The 7,836-nt window shown below is 46.6% G+C and overlaps 1 non-coding gene across 1 annotated transcript; it reads right to left on the bottom strand.

Annotated features, from left to right (window-relative positions):
• Window positions 1-4,369: 4,369 nt before the first annotated feature.
• Window positions 4,370-4,442, bottom strand: Trnaa-cgc. The gene has a single exon. It is a non-coding gene; the product is annotated as a tRNA-Ala (tRNA).
• Window positions 4,443-7,836: the final 3,394 nt, after the last annotated feature.

The raw sequence follows: 7,836 nt of genomic DNA, 5'->3' as shown, positions 1-7,836 counted from the left end.
TCTTGCAGTAAAATCACGCTTTGTATTATGTAAGTAATTTGGCTGCAGGAAAATCATGGCCACTTTTTTAATGCTGTGCGATTTTGCTATTAAATATTTAATGTAACTGTTTGTTTTACTGGTCAGTTACGGGCTTTCTTGCTTAAAGAATATTTACTTACTCGTACACATACTGTCCATTGCTCATGGGCGTTGTCTCAGTAAAACTACGACCTCTATTGTGTAAGTGGATTAGCCGTTCGTTAATAACTGCCGTTTGTTTAATGCTGGGTTATTTGTTGCAATATTTTACCTAACTGTTCCTTCGTCAGTCATGGCCGTTTGCTTAATGCTGCGATATTTTTCCTCAGTGTTTAATCTTACTGGTTTCCTTTGTGGCCGGTTACGGCAATTCTTGCTTAGTGAAATCTGTGTTATACTGATTCCGCTAGCTGGGAACAGGTGTTCCCTCGGTAAGTTGCGCTCTGTATTTTTTTTAGTCTTCTTGGTATAGGCCAGTAACAGTTGTTTTTAAGGTTATGTCGTCTTTCCTTTCAATTTTTAGTTTAAATGTTTCACTGGCCAGTGACTGCTGTTTGGGATAAAGAATACAAACAAAAAATTACCAAGGTTACGTGGATGCAGAACTGAGACGGCTCTCTGGAATTAGCGGACTTACATAATTTTGAGAAAAGAGTAATTTTCGAGAAGATACTTAACAGAAGTACAGATTTAGTTCAAACCCTATTTTCTAACGCAAGAACTCTAATTGTACTGTTCTCTGGAAGTAATAATGTATATGTCTTGTTTTATTGGAGAGAAATGTTTTTAATTATGCATGTATTTTCCTATATTGCTCATGTACCAATGTATGTTATGTTTGCTTTGGTGATAAAAAAAATTTGAAAATAGCTTAGTGGCCCTTCACTAAGAGACCACTCAGTTCCAAAGTAGCACCCAGTCCTTCCCTTTATCCTACATTCTGGGTGCGTTTCACATTGGTACATTGCGTAAGTTGGGAGCAGTTGCAAAGCGGTACGAAAACTTTCGAATAACCACTGACAAGGCTTAATCAAAATATCGCCAATGTCAAAATGAGATAAATCGCTCCCAGCTAAGGCAGTGATGACTAATGAATGAAGCGGTCGAGAGGTTACAGTCCAACCTTATACACTCCTGGAAATTGAAATAAGAGCACCGTGAATTCATTGTCCCAGGAAGGGGAAACTTTATTGACACATTCCTGGGGTCAGATACATCACATGATCACACTGACAGAACCACAGGCACATAGACACAGGCAACAGAGCACGCACAATGTCGGCACTAGTACAGTGTATATCCACCTTTCGCAGCAATGCAGGCTGCTATTCTCCCATGGAGACGATCGTAGAGATGCTGGATGTAGTCCTGTGGAACGGCTTGCCATGCCATTTCCACCTGGCGCCTCAGTTGGACCAGCGTTCGTGCTGGACGTGCAGACCGCGTGAGACGACGCTTCATCCAGTCCCAAACATGCTCAATGGGGGACAGATCCGGAGATCTTGCTGGCTAGGGTAGTTGACTTACACCTTCTAGAGCACGTTGGGTGGCACGGGATACATGCGGACGTGCATTGTCCTGTTGGAACAGCAAGTTCCCTTGCCGGTCTAGGAATGGTAGAACGATGGGTTCGATGACGGTTTGGATGTACCGTGCACTATTCAGTGTCCCCTCGACGATCACCAGTGGTGTACGGCGAGTGTAGGAGATCGCTCCCCACACCATGATGCCGGGTGTTGGCCCTGTGTGCCTCGGTCGTATGCAGTCCTGATTGTGGCGCTCACCTGCACGGCGCCAAACACGCATACGACCATCATTGGCACCAAGGCAGAAGCGACTCTCATCGCTGAAGACGACACGTCTCCATTCGTCCCTCCATTCACGCCTGTCGCGACACCACTGGAGGCGGGCTGCACGATGTTGGGGCGTGAGCGGAAGACGGCCTAACGGTGTGCGGGACCGTAGCCCAGCTTCATGGAGACGGTTGCGAATGGTCCTCGCCGATACCCCAGGAGCAACAGTGTCCCTAATTTGCTGGGAAATGGCGGTGCGGTCCCCTACGGCACTGCGTAGGATCCTACGGTCTTGGCGTGCATCCGTGCGTCGCTGCGGTCCGGTCCCAGGTCGACGGGCACGTGCACCTTCCGCCGACCACTGGCGACAACATCGATGTACTGTGGAGACCTCACGCCCCACGTGTTGAGCAATTCGGCGGTACGTCCACCCGGCCTCCCGCATGCCCACTATACGCCCTCGCTCAAAGTCCGTCAACTGCACGTACGGTTCACGTCCACGCTGTCGCGGCATGCTACCAGTGTTAAAGACTGCGATGGAGCTCCGTATGCCACGGCAAACTGGCTGACACTGACGGCGGCGGTGCACAAATGCTGCGCTGCTAGCGCCATTCGACGGCCAACACCGCGGTTCCTGGTGTGTCCGCTGTGCCGTGCGTGTGATTATTTCTTCTACAGCCCTCTCGCAGTGTCCGGAGCAAGTATGGTGGGTCTGACACACCGGTGTCAATGTGTTCTTTTTTCCATTTCCAGGAGTGTATGTCCTGCATAAATTCCGAAACAAACATTGTGCAATAAATCGATTTTCTTTGACCGTGGCACGCGTACCAACATTTGAGTTCAAAAATGGTTCAAATGGTTCTGAGCACTATGGGACTTAACATCGGAGGTCATCAGTCCCTTAGACTTTAGAACTTCTTAAACTTAACTAACCTAAGGAGATCACACACATCCGTGACCGAGGCAGGATTCGAACCTACGACAGTAGCGGTCGCGTGGTTCCAGATTGAAGCGCCTAGAACCGCTCGGCCACAACGGCCGGCCCACCATTTGGGAATCCCTGGAGTAAGCGGTTAACAAGCAATGCGCGTTCAGCCGTTTAACTATGAAAAAGCATCTCTGTGGCCATTGAGGTGAGTCCGTATTATTGTATGCGAGTTCCTCTAATCGAGCCCACCCTTATTAGCCAATCCTGACAGTTCATAAAATCTGCTTAAAGATTTGATTTTTGTGAAGTCGACGTCCAGCATCCAGAAACTGAGGGTTCCCACTCCATTTTCGAGATAGCAACTCTAGGAGAGACTGGGCACAGTGGCCGATGCGCAGTGACTAATTTTCGTCCAGGGCGCTGGTCAGTTCATTCGTTTGTTCGGAAGGGAAGGCCGGCACTATCTGCCACGATTCGGTAGATCGACTATGACAGAGTCGAGGAACGCGCCCTACAATCTTCCTCAAAGGCTTTTACGGAAGATATTCGCTAAAAAAATTAAATTTTGCATTACTTTTAGCTTTATATGTCAGGATCAAGTTGGTGTGCCCATCATTTCGTTAATGGTCATAATTATTGTGATACTCTCGTGGAAGTAAGAGACTGCGAAATACGAAAATGCTTGGAATGAGAAATTGCTATAATTTTGCGTTTTGGGCAAAATATGTAACTGTTTGTGAAAATTAAGTTAACATATTGAATTTTTGTTTATACTTGGGTGGAGGTCTCTACCTCTGTCACCAAACTCGAGAAAATTGATCTGAAGTAGCGGTTTCATTTGCGATCGCGCCGGGCCAGCGATAAAGCCACAACGTACTTCATATTTCATAAACGGTTTTGGATATCGAAATGAAATTTTGGAAAAAATAGCACCCAAAGAGGAGAGTATTATTCGGTATGGTTATTAGATGGAAAATTTCGATATCTACCGTGTTATTCCACTAATTACAGACTTTTTCGATGAAAGAATGTAATTTTTAAGGGCCATCGATAACTTGTGAAACGAGAAATTCTATGGGTATTGGATCAACATAAGTGAAGACATTAAACCCTTGTTTTGTACCGACGATACCCTTTTTCGTAAGATACTGACCTTACTTTTCCTCAGTTCCCCACTGAATAAATTTAATAAATTACTGTTTCAGAATTCTTTCGCAACTGCATCTCCACATTTTTCGTGAGATGAGACTGTGTAAACTACGCTGTGTTTTGGCAAAAGAAGAAAATGTCAACGCGGCAAGGAGAGAAATGTGTAAGTTTTACTCAAAATTCGCCATTTCTGATGCTTTTCTGAAAGCCACAAGTTGTTAACAAGGGAGACGAAAATACACTACTGGCCATTAAAATTGGTACACCACGAAGGTGACGTGCTACAGACACGATATTTGGTGGTGGTGGTGGTGGTGGTTAGTGTTTAACGTCCCGTCGACAACGAGGTCATTAGAGACGGAGCGCAAGCTCGGGTTAGGGAAGGATTGGGAAGGAAATCGGCCGTGCCCTTTCAAAGGAACCATCCCGGCATTTGCCTGAAACGATTTAGGGAAATCACGGAAAACCTAAATCAGGATGGCTGGAGACGGGATTGAACCGTCGTCCTCCCGAATGCGAGTCCAGTGCGCTAACCACTGCGCCACCTCGCTCGGTCACGAAATTTGACCGACCGGAAGAAGATGCTGTGATATGTAAATGATAAGCTTTTCAGAGCATTCACACAAGGTTGGCGCCGGTGGCGACACCTACAACGTACTGACATGAGGAAAGTTTCCAATCGATTTCTCATACACAAACAGCAGTTGACCGGCGTTGCCTGGTGAAACGTAGTTGTGATGCCTCGTATAAGGAGGAGAAATGCGTACCATTACGTTTCAGACTTTGGTAAAGGTCGGATTGTAGCCTATCGCGATTGCGGTTTATCGTATCGTGACATTGCTGCTCGCGTTGGTCGAGATCCAATGACTGTTAGCAGAATATGGAATCGGTGGGTTCAGGAGAATGATACAGAACGCCTTGCTGGATCCCAACGGCCTCATATCACTAGCAGTCGAGATGACAGGCATCTTATCCGCATGGCTGTAACGGATCGTGCAGCCACGTCTCGATCCCTGAGTCAACAGTTGGGACGTTTGCAAGACAACAGATATCTGCACAAACAGTTCGACGACGTTTGCAGCAGCACAGACTCGGAGACCATGGCTGCGGTTACCCTTGACGCTGCACCAGAGACAGGAGCGCCTGCGCTGGTGTACTCAACGACGAACCTGGGTGCACGAATGGCAAAACGTCATTTTTTCGGATGAATCCAGGTTCTGTTTACAGCATCATGATGGTCGCATCCGTGTATGGCGACATCGCGGTGAACGTACATTGGAAGCGTGTATTCGTCATCGCCATACTGGCGTATCACCCGGCGTGATCGTGTGGGGTGCCATTGGTTAAACGTCTCGGTCACCTCTTGTACTCATTGACGGCACTTTGAACAGTGGACGTTACATTTCAGATGTGTTACGACCCGTGGCTCTACCCGTCATTCGATACCTGCGAAACCCTACATTTCAGCAGGATAATGAAAGACCGCATGTTGCAGGTCCTGTAGGGGCCTCTCTGGATACAGAAAATGTTCGACTGCTGCCGTGGCCAGCACATTCTCCAGATCTCTCACCAATTGATATTGTCTCGTCGATGGTGGCCGAGTAACTGGCTCATCACAATACGCGAGTCACTACTCTTGATGAACAGTGGTATCGTGTTGAAGCTGCATGGGCAGCTGTACCTGCACACGCCATTCAAGCTCTGTTTGACTCAATACCCAGGCGTATCAAGGCCGTTATTACGGCCAGAGGTGGTTGTTCTGGGTACTGATTTCTCAGGATCTATGCACCCAAATTGCGTCAAAATGTAATCACATGTCAGTTATAGTATAATATATTGTCCAATGAGTACCCGTTTATCATCTGCATTTCTTCTACGTGTAGCAATTTTAATGGCCAGTAGTGTATATCGCTGTATTTTCGACAGAATTCTTTATCAATACTAACCAAAGCACAGGTGACATATTTCTGAATGGTCACCATGCAAGAGGGGCGTGCAGGCGCCCGGCTTCATACTTATCAAAAATATGGATGTGGGCTTCAGTTTAGAACGTCACTTCCCCTCCAGCACTCGGCACTTCCCCGACAGCTCCTACCCGCAGCCCCACTACTACCGATCTCCCACCCGTCCCCTATATTCTCCGCATCTACTGGTCAAGGTATTGTCCGCGGACTCTTATCTGGCACTTTATTGATAAAATACAGGTTTCAACGTTCATGCACAATAGTGCGTCCTTCGACTTCGCTACAAAACAGCAAACCTTCTCATTCCACTTCTGGATTCTAAGAGTGGTCGCAGTAGGACCCTTTCACCACAAGAGATCTTATCTGTGTCCTGCCTGTGGTGCTTTGGGCGTACAGTGGTGGCAATACAAAAGACTGACCGGCAGCCTGCGAGACACTGACCTGTGTGCCTCCCGCCACTCCCTTCCGAGAACTGCTCTCAGGGTGGTGGCCTACGTGACCTCACGGAGCTGTCGTCTCGTCGTAGACTTCTTGTCAATGTCCTCTCACTTATATGAGATATGCAAATTCAAATAGAACGGAAAAGGAATACTAAATTACGTTAGTCAGCTACCGAAAATCGCAAGTACTGTTATGTACCACATTTGTCGGTGTCTATTTACAATACCGATCTAAGGTGTCTCTAACAGACGTGTACCGCAAGTCTAGAACGGAAGGTTCCCAATAATTGGAAAAGAGCACAGGGAGTTCAAGTTTTCAAGAAGGGTCGTCGAGCAGATGCCTGTATCTCTGACATCGATCTGTTGTAGAATTTTAGAACATGTTTTTTGCTCGTGTATCATGTCATTTCTGGAAACCCAGAATCTACTCTGTAGGAATCAACATGAATTCCGGAAACAGCGATCGTGTGAGACCCAACTCGCTTTATTTGTTCATGAGAACCAGAAAATATTAGATACCGGCTCCCAGGTAAATGACATTTTCCTTGACTTCCAGAAGGCGTTCGATACAGTTCCGCACTGTCGCCTAATAAACAATGTAAGAGCCTACGCAATATCAGACCAGCTCTGTGGCTGGATTGAGGAGTTTTTAGCAAACAGAACACAGCATATTATTCTCAATGGAGAGACGCCTACAGACGTTAAAGTAACCTCTGGCTGAGTCTGGAACCGCGCGACCGCTACGGTCGCAGGTTCGAATCCTGCCTCGGTCATGGATGTGTGTGGTGTCCTTAGGTTGGTTAGGTTTAAGTAGTTCTAAGTCTAGGGGACTCATGACCTCAGCTGTTAAGTCCCATAATGCTCAGAGCCATTTGAACCATTTTTTAACCTCTGGCGTGCCACAGGGGAGTGTTATGAGACCATTGATTTTCACAATATATATAAATGACCTAGTAGATAGTATCGGAAGTTCCATGCGGCTTTTTGCGGATGATGCTGTAGTACACAGAGAAGTTACAGCATTAGAAAATTGCAGCGAAATGCAGGAAGATCTGCTGCGGATAGGCACTTGGTGCAGGGAGTGGCAACTGACCATTAACAAAGACAAATGTAATGTATTGCGAATACATAGAAAGAAGGATCCTTTATTGTTTGATTATATGAAAGCGGAACAAACACTGGTAGCGGTTACTTCTGTAAAATATCTGGGAGTATGCGTACGGAACGATTTGAAGTGGAATGATCATATAAAATTAATTTTTGGTAAGGCGGGTGCCAGGTTGAGATTCATTGGGAGAGTCCTTAGAAATTGTAGTCCATCGACAAAGGAGGTGGCTTACAAAACCCTCGTTCGACCTATACTTGAGTATTGCTCATCAGTGTGGGATCCGCATCAGATCGGGTTGACAGGGGTGATAGAGAAGATCAAAAGAAGAGAGGCGCGTTTCGTCACAGGGTTATTTGGTAAGCGTGATAGCGTTACAGAGATGTTAGCAAACTCAAGTGGCAGACTCTGCGAGAGAGGCGCTCTGCATCGCGGT

The sequence above is a fragment of the Schistocerca americana genome, chromosome 3 (genome assembly GCF_021461395.2).
Source record: "Schistocerca americana isolate TAMUIC-IGC-003095 chromosome 3, iqSchAmer2.1, whole genome shotgun sequence".
Taxonomy (NCBI): domain Eukaryota; kingdom Metazoa; phylum Arthropoda; class Insecta; order Orthoptera; family Acrididae; genus Schistocerca; species Schistocerca americana.
The sequence above is the reverse complement of the archived record's forward strand: the minus strand, read 5'-3'. Positions and strand labels throughout refer to the sequence as shown.